Source organism: Triticum dicoccoides, chromosome 7B (genome assembly GCF_002162155.2).
Source record: "Triticum dicoccoides isolate Atlit2015 ecotype Zavitan chromosome 7B, WEW_v2.0, whole genome shotgun sequence".
NCBI classification, from domain to species: Eukaryota; Viridiplantae; Streptophyta; class Magnoliopsida; order Poales; family Poaceae; genus Triticum; species Triticum dicoccoides.
In genome coordinates this window covers 352321485-352341171 of record NC_041393.1, presented here as the reverse complement: position 1 = coordinate 352341171, position 19687 = coordinate 352321485, and the positions used below count along the sequence as shown (strand labels likewise).

The window sequence follows — 19687 nt, the reverse complement described above, 5'->3', positions numbered from 1 at the left end:
CATCTGGTTTTAGTTGTGCCCCGATGGAGGCCATTTTTGTGGGGTCCGTTGGATGGACTTGGAATTTGACTATTTCGTCCACTGGTTTGAAAGAGGAGGACTTGGATCTCTTATCTAGTACCACATCGTCCCTGTCCACCGTGGAGCGCAATGCAGTTAGTTCCTCGGCAGCTAGGGCTTCGGATAATGCCTCCAGGGCTAGTGCGGCTGTCTTGTTTTTGGCGCCGAGCGCTGTGTCCGGATCACTTGCAAGAGTGATGATTCCGTTGGGTCCGGGCATTTTGAGCTTCATGTACCTATAATGGGGTATGGCTTGAAAAAATGTAAATGCTTCTCGCTCTAGCAGAGCGTGGTATCCGCTGCTGAACGGGGCTACTTGAAATGTGACTTCCTTGGATCTGTAATTATCCGGCATGCCGAACACCACATCCAGTGTGATTTTCCCGGAACAGCACGCTTCCCGGCTTGGTATTATTGCTCTGAAGGTTGTGTTGCTTCGCTCAATGTGGCTCCAGTCTATTTCCATTTTTTGCAGGGTTTCCTCGTAGATGAGGTTAAGTCCGCTGCCGCCGTCCATGAGTACCTTTGTAAGTCGGAAGCCGGCCACTATCGGACTGAGGACCAATGCGGCTGGTGCTCGGGCTGCCCGGAATTTAGGTTCGTCACTGGCATTAAAAGTAATAGCCGTGTCACTCCATGGGTTTATTGTTGCTACTTGGTAGACTTCGGTAAGGTTGCGGAGGGTTCGTTTCCTCACATTGTTTGATGCGAAGGTCTCGAAGACTATCGACACCATACTGGCGTTTCTGGGGTGGTGTTCTTCGGATTCTGGAGTTAGAAGCTCCTCGCCACTTCTGGCCACCTGCCGGAGTATCCAACATGCTCTAAGGCTGTGAGTTGGTGTGACTTCCCCTGAACTGTGAATTTTACAAGGTCCATTGAGCCATCCCTCCAGTACGGTCCCATACCCTATAGAGGGTTTTTGTTTTTTGATGTTTGGCTCAGGTGCCTGGCGATAATGCTCCCTTTTGTTTCGGACTCGTGTTGTATTCAGGGCCAGATTGTCCCAGAATTTATCTTCGGTTTTCCGAACGCTTTCTGTCGCACAGTACTTTCGTACTATGGATGTCAAGTCGGCGAAGTGTGTACTTTCGCGGCGACTTATGGCGTTGAGGATTCCGATGTCCGTGCAGTTGTTACAGAAGAATGAAATTGCTTCTTCCTCATGGCAGTCCTTTATCCTGTTCATAACCAGGAGGAACCTGGCCCAATAGTGTTGTACTGTTTCCCCGGGCACTTGCCGTATTTGGGATAAATCCCTTATAGTTGGGTGGGCGGGTGGATTTAAATCCAGAACCTTGACCGATAAAAGATTCAGGGGCCAAGAAGTTTCCGAATTCGGAAGCTTGCTTTCTTGGACATTATTCAATGAATCAGGCCTGCTGTGTGACTTTGGTTTCAGAACTTGGGCAACATCCTCCCCTCTGCGGGTATCCGGCCTGGAGGGGTCGGCAATCCGAACACATCTGGTCCTTAGAGCAGGCGAAGATGCGCCGCATTGTTCTTCCACCACTTCAACATGGTGGGTGACCTGGGGAGAGTCGATCTCTCTCTAATCGGGTTTAAGCCCAATCTGGCCGTAATCTATAGCGACTCCCAGGGCGGAGATGCGATCCAGGAGCTCATCCAGGGAAGAGAGCTCCGCCGGATCTAACTGCTCGGCGAGTTCCGAGCTGATGTGAAGATTGCTTTCGATGGCCCGAGAGGTCATCATCGGCGCGGCGGCCGAACAGGCGGTCATCAAAAACCTGCCTAGCCGGAGGGTTCGGCCGACAGCAAAAGCTCCTTTAGCAACAGCGCCGTCTTTAAAGACAGGGTGCGGCATCCTTCCTGACGGTGACGACACAGAGAAACTCTCAATGAAAGCACCAATGTCGGTGTCAAAACCGGTGGATCCCGGGTAGGGGGTCCCGAATTGTGCGTCTAGGCGGATGGTAACAGGAGACAAGGGACACAATGTTTTTACCCAGGTTCGGGCCCTCTCGATGGAGGTAAAACCCTACTCCTGCTTGATTATTATTGATGATATGGGTAGTACAAGAGTGGATCTACCACGAGATCAGAGAGGCTAAACCCTAGAAGCTAGCCTATGGTATGATTGTTGTTCGTCCTACGGACTAAAACTCTCCGGTTTATATAGACACCGGAGAGGGCTAGGGTTACACAGAGTCGGTTACAATAGGAGGAGATCTTCATATCGTATCGCCAAGCTTGCCTTCCACGCCAAGGAAAGTCCCATCCGGACACGGGACGGAGTCTTCAATCTTGTATCTTCATAGTCTGGGAGTCCGGCCAAAGGTCATAGTCCGGCCATCCGGACACCCCCTAATCCAGGACTCCCTCAACGGGTGAGGCTCGTTTCTCCATGCTTGCAGGTCTCGGTTTGGGATCCTACCAGTTTGCCACTGGAGCGGGTGGGCGAGGCCTGTTTCTTTCTAAGTTTGCCATCGGAGCAGGAGGCATCGGTGCCGCCGCGGCTGCGAGCAACAGGTCAGCAACTACTGTTGTTCGATCTAGTTTAAACCACAGGGTAGTAAGGTGTGCACGCTTCACATTTGCTACTTTACCTTTGTTGGTGAGTGCCACAAATGTTCTTATGTAGTAGCCCCAACTGTTCATTATAGCTCCAGTGATGCGCACATGGCCTTCTTATGTAGTAGCAAGGCATCGAGCTGTTAGATTTAAGGAAGAAAATTCTATTAGAATCACAGTATGTAGAAAGGCTCAAATGGAACATGACCTTGCTGTAAAAGAGGTAAATCTCTGCGACTAGAATCTATACTCTTGTTTTGGATATGGAGAATGCAAGCTTCCATTGTCACAATTGTTAAATATACGATGGCAGAGAGAGGGTGTAAATCACTTTTTAGTTACAGTGGTTCTCAAATTATGTAAATCACTTTTTAGTAAATCACCTTTTTCGTTCTACAATGCCATATGGAGATATACAATAGTTCTCAACTATTTTTGAAGTACTCTATTCTCAACAAAAGTATGCAAGGGGATGAAAATGTTACTGATTAAAACTCCTTGAGCTTCTTCCAGACTTTGATGTTCGTCTCTTCAATGAATTAGTAACCCAGGTAGTGGTGCCTTGCTGGAGTATTGGTGAGCATGTGATTAGTTTTGTGCACGTGTAATAACCTGATGAGTGCATTCAACAACAGAAATCACTTCAGTACCAGGGGAAAATCAGCAAAACTAAAAATATATTTAAAAGCAGGAAGGAATAAATCCAACATTTGTTGCATGTGTAATAACTTGATGAGTGCATTCAACAACAGAGATCATTTCAGTACCAGGGGAAAATAAGCAAAACTAAAATCTATTTAAAGAAGGAAGGAATAAATTCTTAGTTCAAATTCATGGGCTTTCCAAATACGTGATGTTAATGGGTCTGAGATATTGTAGGTTAAAGTAGGTTAAATATAGTAGACGGTACTTGTTGATCTGTTTTTCCAATGACATTTGTCTGTGACAGTGATATCCTCAAATGACATGACCCTATTTGGTTCTCGTTGGGAAAGGGTGAATCTTTATAAGTAACACCGACAGCAACAAAAGGAAGCAACTAATAGCCTCCGACGCCCTCTTGGTGATATCACCAATGTTGATATACTCCCAAGAGAGGGTCCAGGTATATGGAATTTGAATAATATTAGTTTTTAGTAATTTGTTTTCAAGATTGGTTTCTACTAATTTGAAGAATCCCTTTCGCAAGCCATGTGATGTGCCCCACAACCATCGAGCAACATTTTTATTCATGAAGCAACAATCCCATCTCCCTCAACCATTGAACTCCCCAAAGGGAGTCTAGGTATAACTCATCAACAAGGTTTAAATGTCTCCGATATTGGTTTTTACTAATTTGAACAATATTTCAGATGCCATTGCATCTGACCCACAACCGTCGAACGGCCTAGTTATACATGAAACAACAATCACCTATGCTTGAACCGTAGACCTCCCCAAAGGGAGTCCAGGTATAACTTTGAAACTCACACCTCCTTTGAATTCCAAAAAAAATTGTAGCGGTAAATTTAATCCATCTCATGGTCCACTTGCTCGTAATCTGGTTTGTTATATCATTGATATATTGTAGCCCTCGTCAGCAAGGTTTAAATGCCTCTGATATTGAATTTTACTAATTTGAACAATATTTCAGATGCCATTGCATCTGACCCACAACCGTCGAGTGGCCTGGTTATACATGAAGCAACAATCCCCTATGCTGAAACCATAGAACTCCCTAAAGGGAGTCCATGTATAACTTCCAAACTCACACCTCCATTTAATTTCAAAAAAAAATTGTAGTGCTAAATTTAATGCATCTCACGGTCCACTTGCTCATAATCTAGTTTGTTATATCATTGATATATTTGTAGCCCTCATAATGCATGATTGTAGCAGTATATACTATTAACCTGGAGGTCTAGTCAACCGTGAGATCATTTATCTTTAATGTTCTGGTTCGTATACTGATGTGTATATATATGTGTACAATAATAGGTCCAGGTACAAGAGGTCGTGATGTCCAATGTAAAGGGACCTTATCAACGGAAGAAAGGGATGCCTGATGTCTACTACACAACTTTCTTCTTGTAGACTCGTGTTGGGCCTCCAAGTGCATAGTTTTGTAGGACAGTAGCAATTTTCCCTCAAGTGGATGACCTAAGGTTTATCAATCCGTTGGAGCCATAGGATGAAGATGGTCTCTCTCAAACAACCCTCAACCAAATACAAGAAATCTCTTGTGTCCCCCCCCCCCCAATACAATGACAATTTGTATAGGTGCACTAGTTCGGCAAAGAGATGGTGATAGAGGTGTAATATGGATGGTAGAAATATATTTTTATAATCTGAAAATAAAAAACAGCAAGGTAGCAAACGATAAAAGTGAGCACAAACAATATTGCAATGCTTGAAAATGAGGCCTAGGGCCCGTACTTTCGCTAGTGCAATCTCTCAACAATGCTAATCTAATTGGATCATATAACCATCCCTCAAAGTGCGATGAAGAATCACTCCAAAGTTCTTATCTAGCGGAGAACATAAGATGAAATTGTTTGTAGCTATTCTTTCCGATCGATCTATCCAATAGTTCGTACTAAAATAACACGAAGTTATTCTTTCCGATCGATCTATCAAGAGTTCATACTAAAATAACTCCAAGTTATTCTTTCCAATCGATCTATCAATAGTTCATACTAAAATAACACCAAAGCAAATTCAGATTCATAATACTAAATCCAACACAAAGAACCTCAAAGAGTGCCCCAAGATTTCTACCAGAGAAACAAAACACAAGAACGTGCATCAACCCATATGCATAGATTACCCCAATGTCACCTCAGGAACCCGCAAGTTGAGTGCCAAAACATATCTCAAGTGAATCAATATAATACCCCATTGTCAAGTATTCATATGCAAGACATATATCAAGTGCTCTCAAATCCGTTAAAGTATTCAGTCCAATAAGAGCGAAATCTCAAAGCGAAAACTCAGTTCATCACAACAAGATAGAGAGGGGAAAACACCATATGATCCAACTATATTAACAAAGCCCGCGATACATCAAGATTGTGACATCTCAAGAACACGAGAGAGAGAGAGAGAGAGAGAGAGAGAGAGAGAGAGAGATTAAACACATAGCTACTGGTACAAACCCTCAACCTCGAGGGTGGAATACTCCCTCCTCATCATGGTGGCCGTCGGGATGACGAAGATGGCCACCGGTGATGATTTCCCCCTACGCCGGAGTGCCAGAACAGGGTCTAGATTGGTTTTTCATGGCTACAAAGACTTTCGATGGCGGAATTTCTAATCTAGGTTTCCTTCAGGTTTTTTGGAATATTTGACAATTTATAGGGCGAAGATGCGGTGCGGGAGGCCATCGAGGTGGGCACAACCCACTAGGGCGCGCCTAGGCCCACAGACGCACCCAGGTTGGTTGTGCCCCCCTCAGGGCACCCCTCTAGTACTTCTCTGGCCCATCCTGGGTGTTCTAGTCCATAAAAAATCTCTGAAAAGTTTTGTTGTGTTTGGACTCCATTTGATATTGATTTCCTACGAAGTAAAAAACAATCAAAAAATAGCAACTGGAACTGGGCACTATGACAATAGGTTAGTCCCAAAAAATGATATAAAGTGGCTATAAAATGATTGTAAAACATCCAGGAATGATAATGTAACAGCATAGAACAATCAAAAATTATAGATACATTGGAGACGTATGAGCATCCCCAAGCTTAATTCCTGCTCGTCCTCAAGTAGGTAAATGATAAAAACATAATTTTTGATGTGCAATGCTGCTATCATGTTCGTCACATTCTTTTCTTTTGTAGCATAGACAAATGGACTTTCATATGGTTCAAAGCAATAGTCTAGTTTTGACATGAAGATTTCAATACTCAAGCATATCAACAAGCAACCATGTCTTTCAAAATATCAACACTAAAGCAAGTTATCCCTAGCCCATCATGCTCAGTCGTTGATCCATTAATGAAACACACTCTCATATTAGCTACATCCAATGCTCAAGTACGATCATAGTGCCCCTTAGTTGGTGCTTATAAGTGAAGATGTAGACTCAAGTAAAAGTAAAATTGCATAAAGTAAATAGAAAGTCCCTTCGCACACGGAAATAGGGATTTGTAGAGGTGCCAGAGCTCAAAACTTAAATTGAGAGATAAAAACATTTTGAGAGGCATACTTTTCCCGTCAATTAAAATGACCGAGTAATTCCCAACAATTTCCATGATAGATATATCATAGGCGCTTCCCAAACAGAAAATTAAGTTTATTCCCTTTTCCACCATTCTTTCACAATCCATGGCTAACCGTATCCACGGGTGCCCTCCATACCAACACTTCCCAAGGAATTTATTATTTGACAACCATAAAGTAAATTCATTTGTCATTTCGGGAGTGGGCATCCCTAATACCTTTGCCGTACTCTCATGCAATGACTAGTGAATAAACACTCATCTTGAGAATAACACATCTGGCATGGAAAATATTGGCCACCCCCTGACGCTTCATGAGCAGTACGAGTACACAAAAAGGAAATTTATTTTGAAAATTAGAGATGGCACATACCAATTTGCTTAGAACGACACGAAAATGCCGCATATAGGTAGGTATGGTGGACTCATATGGCAAAACTGGGTTTAAGTATTTTGGATGCACAAGTAGTATTTCTACCTGGTACAAGAGAAGGCTAGCAAAAAGATTGAGAAGCATCCAACCAAGAAACAAAAAAATCTCATAAGCGAGCATTAAGCATAACTAACACCGAATAATGCACCACAAGTAGGATGTAATTTCATTGCATAACTATTGACTTCCGTGCTTGCTTACGGAATCAAAAACCTTAACACCAATATTCTTACTAAGGCATAATTACTCATCAACATGACTCACATATCACTATCACCATATCTCAAAACTATTACAAAGAATCAAGTTTATTGTGTCCAATGATCTTCATGAAAGTTTTTATTATATCCCTCTTGAATATCTATCACTTTGGGACTAGTTTCATATGTTGCAATTGCTTTTGACAAGCTCAAAACAAATTTAAGTGAAGAACATGAGCATAAAAATTTTCATCTCTCAAAATAATCTAAGTGAAGCATGAGAGTGAATGACAAACTACTCCAAAAAGATAAAAGTGAAGATCAAGCAATTAGTTAAGTAAATAGGTAGCTATGTGAGGACTCTCTCTTATTTAAAAACTTTCAGATCTAAGTATTTTATTAAAACAGCAAGCAAAACAAAATAAAATGACCTTCCAAGGATAGCACACATCCTGTGAAGAAGCAAAAACTTAGGCTCAACCGATACTAACCGATAATTGTTGAATAAGAAAGGTGGGATGCCTACCAGGGAATCCCCAAGCTTAGATGCTTGAGAATTCTTGGAGTATTAACATGGGATGCCTTGGGCATCCCCAAGCTTGAGCTTTTGTGTCTCCTTAATTCCTCTTATATCACGGTTTGCCTAAATCTCAAAAACTTCATCCACATAAAACTCAACAAGAACTCGTGAGATTAGTTAGTATAAATCAATGCAAAACCTTATCATTCTCTACTGTAGCAAATCATTAAAATTATTATTTAACATTGCTTACTAAATGCCTCTCCATATTTAATACTCCTATCCTCAAATAGAATCATTAAACAAACAAAGATATGCAAACAATGCAAACATAACAGCAATTTGTCTAAACAGGAGAGTCTGTAAAGGATGCAAGAGGATCCATACTTCCCTGACTCAAAACATTCTTAAAAATTACCACCCTATGGAAAATTTATTATAGCTTATTGTGCAAAAAGTTTCAAAATCTTATCATATTCTGACTTTTTTAGAGAAGTTTTGCAACAATAATAACCTTTCTGTTTTGAAACAACAACTCATAAACTTGTAAAATAAACATGGCAAAGGCTATACTTGACATATTTATTGAAGTAAAAGATGCAAAACATTATTATAGATAGCAGCAAGCAAATCAAAACAAAATAAAATGACCCTCCAAGCAAAACTCATATCATGTGACAAATGAAAATATAGCCCCAAGTAAGATTACCGATAATGTTGGAGACTAAAGAGGGGATGCCTTCCGGGGCATCCCCAAGCTTAGTTGCTTGGATCTTCCTTGTGTAGCGACCACGATCCCAATGGACCGAAGTCTCTGTGCTTAAGTGTCATCCCTGTATCAGTATGCTAACACACACAATACTTGAGGAATTATAACAGAGTTTCAGTCACACACTTATTACATTAAGGTCCTCATAAAGAGTATCTGTTACACAAATATAATGGCTAAAGGCCATCTAAACCAAATAACTGTGGAAGCTTTAAAGATAAATGAGTCCGTCAACTCCAATGGCATAGCTGAGTGCATGATAACGATCTATCGCACCTTATTCTTCATTGGTAAAGTCTGCAACATGAGACGTTGTAGCCGTGTAGGTCAGCACATTGAATATGCTGGCAGACTTACACTATCTTTACCTACTAATAAAGCGGCTACTGCTTCTGGTCGTACGGCGTCGTTATATTTGCATAAAAGTCCTTCTATTTCTGAGAATTCAACCCGCAGTCCTACTTTTAAGTCGGTACCTAAGAAAACGCTTCGTTTTTATAGAAACGGCCCTGCATTTGTTTCTACCCTACCCGCAGTCCTTTTTAGGAGCAGAAACGTGTGCGTCCAAGCCAGGGAGCTCGGCTCCGCGCCACGCGCTCGCCCCGACCCCGCTTTCCTCTATCGCGTCGCCGTGCCGGCCGGCCTCACCGGAGATCACCGCCGCCGTGACCAGGTCATGTCGCCGCCTCTACCTTCTCCTCCTCCATCTCCTTCCTCCCTCCCTCTCCCCATCTCTCTCCCCCTCTCATGGCAGCGCCGCCATGGCCGCCCCGAGCTTCGCCGGCAGCCGCGCCGCCCGCCTCCGCCCACGACTCTGACGGGATCCGGCCGCCACTGCCCGGATCCACATCCTCTGCTCCGCCGCGCCCTGGATCCAGCCACAACCAAGCCTCCCGCGTTGATCCGCCCGTCCGCCGGCCTCCCCTTGCTCGATATGCGTGGACGGGCGAAGTTTCTAACTTGCCGGGGCGGCCATGGCAGGGAGGCGGCGCTGCGCTCGGGTGCCCGCATCAGGCGACGGCAGCGAGGCGGGAGGCATGCGTGGAGATGAAGGAGGAAAACATGGAGAGTCGGCCGGAGTGAGGAGTTCTTCGGCGTCGGAGCGGCGGACCACCGCGGTGCAAGCTTGTGGGGGGCGGCGGCCATGGCGGGGAGGCGGCACCAATTTATATACCATCGCGAGTTGCCCGGAAATCAGCAAGCTGACTAGAGAATCAACAAACAGATAAATTTATAGACTATTTGAGCGAGTAAAAGTGGAAAATAAGACACCAAATTGGTGTGTTGCTGGCTGCAAATCAGCAAACAGAGAGAGCAGAGACCGAAAGAGGAACACTGAAGCAAGATCCATGGCGAACGAGCACAGGACAAGGCGAGGACGTAGTAACAAGGCGACAGGGCCGGCCTCTACGAGAGTGAGTGGCCGTCGGTGCTGGAGCGACGGCGGCCTCTAGCTGGCCGGTGCCAACTCCTCTACAGAGGAGCCGGTCATCTCCGTCATTGGAGACTCCCCGGTGGCGCGGGTGTGTAGCTCACGCAATGACCGGTGGAGTGGGGGGGTTTCCCATCTGCCCGCGCCATGGCCGGGTGGAGCTTGGGAGGGGGGATCCTGGCGGCGGTAGGCGTAAGCGGCAGCGGCGGCGTGTCCCAGAGCAACGGGAGGTCGGGATGTGGATCTCTCGAAAGAGAAGCTACATGCTCGGTCTGGGCAGAAGCAGAATTGCAGATGTGCTTCTCGGTGGAGACACGAGTGGATAAGCAAGCTCTACAATGGTGGAAGTACACGTGCCTATGGGGAATTATACATGCCGGCCGCTCAGCCCCAACATTGTTTTGTTTTTAACAGCCGTTTGTACACGGAGTATATGGACGCATAATGAGAACATATAATATACTTTTTGTGCAAAAAAGACATTGAAAATGAAATATAACCATCCAAATCATACAACCTCGATAATAAAAATACGTATCAAAATCATAAGAATTCAAATCTTTTGATAATTTTATAAAATACTTTAAATGAATTATTAAACTCTCGAAGAGTGTGTAAAGGCATCTTCAACGCCGACATTCAAAGCGCCCGCAACCGGCTGGACCGCCGGTCCCGGCATGTTTTGCCATCCAATATGAGCCTGTATCGGTTCGCCACCCGGTCTGAACCTACTTTTTATGAGAAAACGAAAAAAACTCGGCGCAAGGACATTGCGGGCGTCCGAAGCGCTGTCGGGCATGATTATGACTGCCCTGTCCCAACCAAAATCCACTCCCTCATCCGCGTTCCTTCCCGTCTGAAACGTTCAACACCGTCCAGAGCACCGGTGCCGCGTTCATGTTGGCTCAGAGCGACATGAACTCTCGCCGACACTTCTAATTTTTTTACTCTATTTATGTCCTCGGGAACTCATATTGACAAAACTGAAAAGGAAACAAACACCATACATAGATGGATTGATCACGGTTCATATGTGTGCAAAAAAATCATCGATGCCAAAACACACACATTTACGTGTCATGACAATAGAGTCTTTAGTTGATCTCAATAAAGCTATTGTTATGTGTGAAATTTTTTTTATTGTCTGATAGTAGTACAATAGCTAACCTGATCTGCAATGTCGTAACATTTTTCTGCTTCCCAAATTGTATCCATGAAAAACAGGACACTAGCGACACATGAGCCGTCATTAGTTAAATCAGTTATACTTATTTGAAACTATGTATATGTATACCACAATACAAAAATATTATTTAAATAAAAGAATATAGTAAACAAAAATAGCCTACTTTAATGAACTAGCTTGCTTTCTTGAACAAAGGTAATTACAGAAGTTGTTATATCCTACCACCATGATTTAAAGACATTAATAATTCTATGTATGATAGTGTTAACTTTATTTAATGATAATCATCTAAAAGGAGAACAAAGCAAATTGCATCTAATTGTGAACTGAGGCGCAACAGACTAAGCAAAGATGCAATTACAATAAAGAATCATACATATATCGTAATAGAACAGTAAGTTAGAACATCTATACAACAAGGATTTCACGGTCAGCGACAGAAGTATGCATGCATGGACGTCGGACGAAGTATACCATATTTTTATTGTCTGATGTTAGTAACTCAAAATAAAAACTACATGTAGAATAGTTTTGTTATCAATATGTTAGTCTAAAGATAAGGTTGTCCACCCGATTAGTTGATTAGGATTCATGTCACAAGTTTCGAACTAGCGCCCCAAAGAATCCTATTGTTAATTGATCCATCATTTCTGCCACCATCAAACTTATCCTCTACCCGGCCAACCTAATTAATGACAATTGGCATTTGCTTCCCAGCAAAGCACATCATTTTTTTTCTCCCGGTGCAACGCACGGGCATGTTTACTAGTAAAGCAAATAAATTCAAGAAATTATATCTATATGCATATTTGGCTGGTGGAGGCTCTAAGTTTAAATGTTTTGCATAAAGCTAATTTTTCCCTACAACAAAGGAATACGTTTAAACCAATAAGGAGGCTGGGCGACCCGCCCACCCGAGGGCTCCTCCGATTTCACTTCGTTTTTACCCTTCGATCGGGCCTGGTCGCGTCAACGCTGATGTTCTGGCCGTTTGATTTTTACAGATCGTTTTGACCCAAGGTTGTTTTGTGGGTGCACGATGACTGGTGGGCTCGTCTAGGCCTTCTATTGGCTGGGTCAAATTCCCTCGCGTGAGCGAGTCCTGCTGCATCACGTGTCGCGTCGCGCGCAGGCTGGGTCTTTGCGTCGCCGGGACGTTGCGGAGGGGTTGGCGGACATGTATGCACCCGGTTTTTTTGCACCCGCATCTGTGTTATACCGATGATCGGTGGGCCAGTGCTTTCCTGGGCCCGCTCGTCGGCTGCGCTGGCTGCCCATATCCCGGTGTGGGTTAGAGTTTCTTCTGGTTAGCCACTTTTGGCGGGTCTTCCCTCGTTCCCCGCACGCGTGAATTGTGGGCAGCGCGTCGTGCGTTGTGGAGGCAGCAACGGAGGGGGTCAGCCAATGCGTGTGCACCCGGTTTCTGCACCTGCCTTTGGCCAGTCGCGATGACGAGTGGGCCGCCGCTACTCCTGGTCCCGCTCGTCGGCTGCAGTGGATGCGCGTCTCGTCGGGGTAGCTGTGTCGTCGGTTTGTTTGGTGCTGGAGAGAGTTGTGGGCCTGACTCGTGCGTCGTGCTCTGCCCGACTCCTGCGCCATGCCGTGTCTCGTCTACGACAGCAGGAGCGTGTGCCCTCTCTCATCCTCGCTCCTCCCTTCCTGGTCAACACAGCCGCCGCGCCACCTCCGTCCTCCGGTCCTCCCTCCCCCCCTGCAGCCCCAGCTCGCGAGGAAGCCGCGGGAGGAGCAGCTCAACCGGGCGTCGCCGGCCGGAGAAGGAGGAGAGGCGCGGATGCCAGCCAGGGAGGCGGATCGGCTCGCCCTCTGCATCCACCTTGCTGCTCATGGCAGCATGTGTGCGGAAGCGGGGACAGGCGACCATGAGCAGATGTCATCGGCGGACGCACGGTGCGCGAAGTCCGGTAAGATGGGCGCGGCCTCCCCGCAGGCATTTCAAGATGGCGTGCCCCACGGCTCGGAACGCGCGTGCCTGGCACATAGGAGGTATGCCTCGGAGCAAGCTGGTGGCAACGTGCACCGCGAGGCCCCGGAGCAGCCCAACCAGTACATAGCCCCTCCGTACTGGAGGAACCCTGCCGCCGACGCAGCCAGCGACGGCGACGCGTATGAGAGCTCGGCCTTGGTGGCCCGCGAGCCGTATGGGAGGATCACGTCCGCGCTCGAGGGCAGCAACAAGTGCGGCACGAGGAGGTGCGCCGGTCTACAATGACGCAAGGTGTACGTGTCCGCATAGCAGCATATGTGCGGCAGCGGGGTCAGGCAACCACAGGCAGATTTTGGGGAGCGGCACAACCATCAAGCAACGGCTGATGCCAAGGTGAGGTTCCCTACTGATTTCTCTCTCTCGCTGCAGATGAAGATACGCTGCCGGACTCCCTCTTTACTTCGGGTTGCATCTTGCCCGTGAGCTTCTTCTGCCAGCTTGGCCCTTTTCTTGCCATGTTTTTGGGTGTTCCTTCCTATAGCCAGCTTGGCCATTTGCTTTGTAAGGAGTAATTCAACTCTGAAAGAACAAATAATTTGAGATTACTTTTGTCTTTCCTACAATCTGTTCAGGTCGATCTTTTTTTCCCCTGCAGTTTTTCCTGTTTTTGACAGTGTATTTGGGTTATTTCTTTCTCTGGAGCTTGGGCATATAGGTTGTCTTGTTGTCTCTTTTTACTAGCAGTCTTTCCTTTTCAGTATACGGGAGAGGTTACTAGCTCACATATATAGTTTAGTTATTAAGTTTCTAAATAAGTTCAGCCTCAGAGCATAGTTTTGTATGCTTCAAAATTGGAGTGTGACTTTTGCTTGCTGATTGATTCAGTTATGGTGTGCTTGCCTACTACTCAAAATGATTTTGTATCATATCATGAATTTCAGGAACCTTATCACAATAGATCATTGGCATTGCAGCTTCAGGGACATGTATGCTTTATATCCCATCACTGAACAAGATTGGATTTTAGTGAATACAAGCCATCCTCCTCGCTGCCCTCCTCAGCTACTCAGGTAGTTCTTCTCATTATCAATGAATAAGTTGGTTACCAAATATGCTTGAAGATTGCAGCACACAGAGATTGCCTGGCAGTCTACAATTATTAGGAGCTTCCAACTGGACCCTTCAAGCAATAGTGTTGTCAATATATTAATTATTAGATTATGTTTCTATAGTATTAGAAGAACTTGCTTTATAGGATTCTCTAATATTTGATGCAAAATATTATTGATGGCCAGGTGAATGCAGTGGACTATTCAAGATCGAGGGCACCAACGGCATATGCTGAGGGCGTCCATCAACAACCTGCCCAATGTCCGGATTCACCGAGGAGTACAACCAGAGACACTGTCGGCTGCCTGCAGGTCTAGAAACCAGACAACATCTCTAAAACCAACCACCCCCTAATGCATGAATCACTTTGCTTAGTTTGGCTACAGCTAATTGGCAATCGTTTCATCCTATTCCATAATGCAAACATCCTGTTTTTCTCATCGAGAGAAAGAACATTAAGAATTTTTGCACATTCTGTTGTAGCAATAGTATGAATAGCATGAGTGTATTTGGTCATATGTTCTTGTGGCTTCCAAAAAAACTGTAATCTTTGTTCTGCTGGTACAACTCTCTTTGGCTAGGACATTTTGGCTTCAAATAACATAAATGAACCTAAAATTTATTAATATTTTATATCACTTTTTGTATTGATGTTCTTCGTGCATGCTCATCTGCCAAGAGGTCAATCCAATAATGTCATGCGTTCCTCAGCAGGCGCCAAGCCCCCCGACACCGAGCCGTCTGTTCTTCTCTTTGCCCGAAGAAGGATTATGGTTCTCCACCTCTCTGCTACTCATATTAAAATTCCCGTATGTTCTTTCTTTCTTTATTTTCTGTCAACAAAAAGGTGAAACATGTTCTTAATTTTCCATAATGATTTTGATGGCAATTTGTCAGTGTATTTCTAGCTGGAATTGCATGTATATCTTACAAATTTACATTGCAACAAATTAAGAAGGAGAATAGAAGCATTTGCAGCCATCTAACATATGGTATTTTTCAAAAAGCTCAAGGTTAGAGATGTGGCGCTGTATGAGGCTATCATTACGATGGAAGATAAATTATTGTTAAAATATTGTTTGAATTTCCTTCGTTCTGTAAACGGCAATACAAGCTATGTTTGCACCATGATTCTATTCCAATTTCTTTTAACAACTAGCAATTAACGACACATCAAATGTCCTGTATTCAAATGGATCATTTTGTCTGGTTGGGTTTAGTAGGTCATAATGGTTTTATTGTACAGCAGGATTAATTTTGTTTATACTGTAACCAGTTCAAGGATTGATAAGTTTTCGCCCTATGATCTTTGCACACAAAGGTTCGGCTGTGTTCTTTTGGAAATATACATCCGCCAAGTCTCATGTGTCTTGCATTGTTTTCGCTTTCCAAGCTACAGGTTTGGATATACTTCGAACAAGATTCTTTATATGTTGTTCGATTCCTCTTGACCACAAGGGGAATGCTTACTGTGGCAATACGCACTTCTATGCTTACTGATTGGCACTCTTTATTAGCATGGAGAATAACTTTTAGTTCACTAAGATTAGTTTCTGTTCACATTGCTCTGTATATAAAAAAAGGATTGTTGTGCTGAAAAGGTATATGACATTCTGGCAAAACGTTGTTTAGTAAAAAGGTATGTAGAGGTGAACTTTAGAAGTGAAATGGTGTGGATGTTCTGACATGGAGATGCTTGGACTAACTTTAGCGTCACACATGATTTTTTGTTTTCCTCCGAATGTATGTCCTACTAATTGTCAGCGCCTGATTTTTTGTTTTCCTCCCAATGTCATGTGATAATTACTGCACTATAAATCACATGCTTGCAAGTCATTGTTGTGTCGTCTCTCTCTCTAACCGCCCCCTCCCCCTTCCCATCATCTTGGCTTGCAGGTTGCCGGCGTGTCTCCCACGAGTCTGCGACATAACGTGCAATCTAGGTTGTTGGCAAGTTAACTTAGGATTGGCAACCTATAGTGTATTAGTGTGGCAAGCACATGGGAAGGTGGGATTACATTCTATACTCTTGAAACTATGTAGAATTTTGCATATACATTGTTCACTTCAGCAAAATAGAGATCCCCTAACTAGCAGATCAATGTTGGTTGTGATCAAACTTTTTTACATTGTCATATTTGTATATATAGTGTGTGATGGAGTATCAACTAGCTGCCTTTGGTCGCACTTAGTATAAAAGTCTCATATATTGCTAGCTCCTTGTATATCTAATTGGATTGTTTGCTGAGCAATTTCTCTAATGTACATCTCTAAAATTACTAATATATGGATTTTCTAAACATGATGGTGCATATCCGAGAAAGAAGAAATAGGACCAAGGAAATTAGGTGCTTCTCTACCTCTCTATCATTCACATTTTATTGTATTTTCTAAAGATGTGTGCCGCTCCCTCGCCTAGTGTTAGTTTCTGCATGCTTCTCTCCATGGTCCTCTTTATTTAGTATGTAGAGTTCAACTAAACCATAACGAATGTGGAGGTTTATTTTATTTGTGTTTGTTTATTTTGATGGTTTATTGACTGTTAGAATATAGTATGTTGTGTTCAACATGCTCACAAAATTGAATAGAAGCCCTTCTGATGTCGAAATCAGATTAAATTTATGGACTAGCTCATTTAGATATTACAGGGGAGAACAACATTTGTTTTCTGGATTCAGTTTTGGTTCTTTCTATAAAAATAGTCGGATAGTGGTCTTAATGAAACATTGCATTTATTTCATACAAGTCGCTGATATAATTTGCATCTAGCAAATAAATTTGTATCACTATCTATTTTATCAGGTAAAACACCAGCATGTTGTTTGAGGTGCATGCATCGGTTGTAGCGAAAATGTGCGTATGACGATGTATTGCTGACCATGGAGCACTGCAAGGCTTCAAGATATCTACCGCAACTTAGAGGCTTGACACATTGCCACTTGCTCCTACCACCATGCAAATGGTCGATGCTTTAGTGTTGAACTATTGACTAATCTTTTTTTTCTTTAATCTATGTGATGGTGCCCCTTACCATTAGTACTTGTCATGTGGATTTCAATAGAAATGATGTTTTAGGCATGTTTGATGGTTATAAAACAAATGCCATAGATGATAGCTATTGCTATTATGGAGTTTGGAACTATTGTTCAACTGATATTCAATGTTTGATGCTCCTTCATTATTTTTATTATACAAGAGGGTGAAAGCTCCTATCATACATGTTTGCTCAAAACCTAATGCTCCCAACTAATGAGAATATTTTAAAAGCACTCATGATTTTAATGGCACATATATTAAAAAAAAGGCTATGCATTTTTTGCTTAAACACAAAGTCTAAGAATACAAATGTTTCAATGTGAACATGATTTCAATTGGGCCTCTGCGAACATGGTAGCATGTATTTTGTGCTATCAAATTAAAATGTGTATATACATCTCATTGTAGACAACAATCCATTATGTTTCTTATTAAAGGGGATTAAATCATGGATGTTTTTTTTCATCGCGTGGATGGATTTAGCGCGCCTCTGCGCCATTTGGCGAAACGGGGTCCATGATAACCATATTTTCGACTAAAACAATGCTTCCTTAGCTCGTCTGTACATGTTACACAAATATAAGTTTTTTTCAAACTCGGATTTCACAGCGTGATAACCATATTTTCATGGTTTAAAAAATGAGCTTTCTACTACTAATATCGAATATGTCATTGCAAAATGAAACTATTTTCATCGGCAACATTGGTTTAGTGGGTCTCTGCGCCATTTGGCGCAACGGGTCAACTAGTTTTATTTACTACAAAGTTAAACCAATATTTGAGAATGTTCCTCCAACTGAAATCCCAACATTAATCAAGTATCATCATTAAACCCAATTCATTTATTAAAGAGTGATGAGATCAACAATAATATCCACTTCTAGATACTCAAGATGTCCATAACCGGGGACACGGCTAACCATGGTTAGTTTATACACTCTGCAGAGGTTGCACACTTCTCCCCACAAGACTCGACCGCATCCATGATCGGAAAATCGAGACATAGTATTTCTGAAGAATTAACTCTCTACTCTGGGTAGACCGGTACACCTACTTTCCCCTACATCTGCTAGTCCACCTCTTCAAGAGCTCATACAACTTACTCAACTATGCCAGAGCACATAATGGCTCGTGGCTGCACGCGGAAGTTTCTAGGCATGAAATATCATCTAATCCCTTTGATCCTAGGTGGCGAGCTGATGAAAAATCACAGGGGTACTCCGGGATTTCCCAAATGGGCAAGCACTGGTTTCTCCAGGTGCCCCAACCAATCCACCCAGATGTGTATTAAAGTTGTCACCTTAATGTTATCCAAAAATTATTATCTCTCACAACTTCCATGTGTATCACAATCCGATCCCCGTCTACGAGCATGGCCAAGTGATAAATGAGCATAATGTATATTCCTGGGGTGATCAAAGGTAATAGGTTCCTACCTCAAGTACCACAACCAAACCACATGTTCCGAGACCTACTCATGCAAATATTTGAGGGGACAAAACTAATGCATAGTAAAAACTGGGTATAGAAAAGTATGATCAAAGTGTAACTTGCCTTACTGACGATCGGAAATATCTAGAGATTCGTAGTAACAAGCTTCGCACTCCGGAAAATCTAGCGTAGACAAACAATAGCATACATAAGCAATCAAGCAAACGATGCAAAGAGAAAACGAGAAAAGATCCAAATAAAACTTAAATCAAGCAAATAACTAAGCTAAACAGAAAGAAAATTCTAACAACATTATTTTTATGTGGATTAGATCTTAACAGTAGTTACAAGTGATTAGCTACGATTTGCAAAAAGAATCAACTCAAACGGAGCTATGAAACTCAAGATACAGACTAAACAAGATCAAATACTAATCTGAACTAAACTCAAATTTTAATTTGTCAAAATCATGTTCAAGTTGGTTAACTCGATAAAGGGGATCGTTACAAAGATTTAGGCACTGGTTTCATCTAATCTGGGCAAATGAGCTAACAGTTACGCTAGTTTGAAGATCAGGGGCTAATCTGCGATAAAACTATTCACGGATAGGTCACTGGCCGAAAATAATAGAAAAATAAAAATCTATTGGACGAACGTCCGCTAACAGAAACTAACGAACGAATTCATTCGTTAACAGATCTAAAGGTGTGAACGTTCACTAATTAATGAACTAAAATAAAAAACAGATCTAATCTAAAAACGAAAATAAACCGAGAGAAAAACCGATCGGTTTTTATCGGTTTTGACGGCGGCGGCTCGGGTCAACGGAGGTGGGGTTCG

The 19687-nt window shown here is 43.1% G+C and overlaps 1 long non-coding RNA gene across 3 annotated transcripts; it reads left to right on the top strand.

The window, feature by feature from the left end:
* The first annotated feature begins 12908 nt into the window (after window positions 1–12908).
* On the top strand, window positions 12909–17553 carry LOC119340959. Of its 3 annotated transcripts, XR_005164790.1 has the most exons (6): window positions 12909–13663; window positions 14212–14340; window positions 14566–14691; window positions 15095–15189; window positions 16277–16388; window positions 17183–17553. It is a non-coding gene; the product is annotated as an uncharacterized LOC119340959 (long non-coding RNA). The 3 variants fall into 3 exon arrangements; XR_005164791.1 differs by having other exon boundaries at window positions 15095–16728; XR_005164792.1 differs by having other exon boundaries at window positions 12910–13663; window positions 15092–17553.
* The last annotated feature ends 2134 nt before the right edge of the window (window positions 17554–19687 follow it).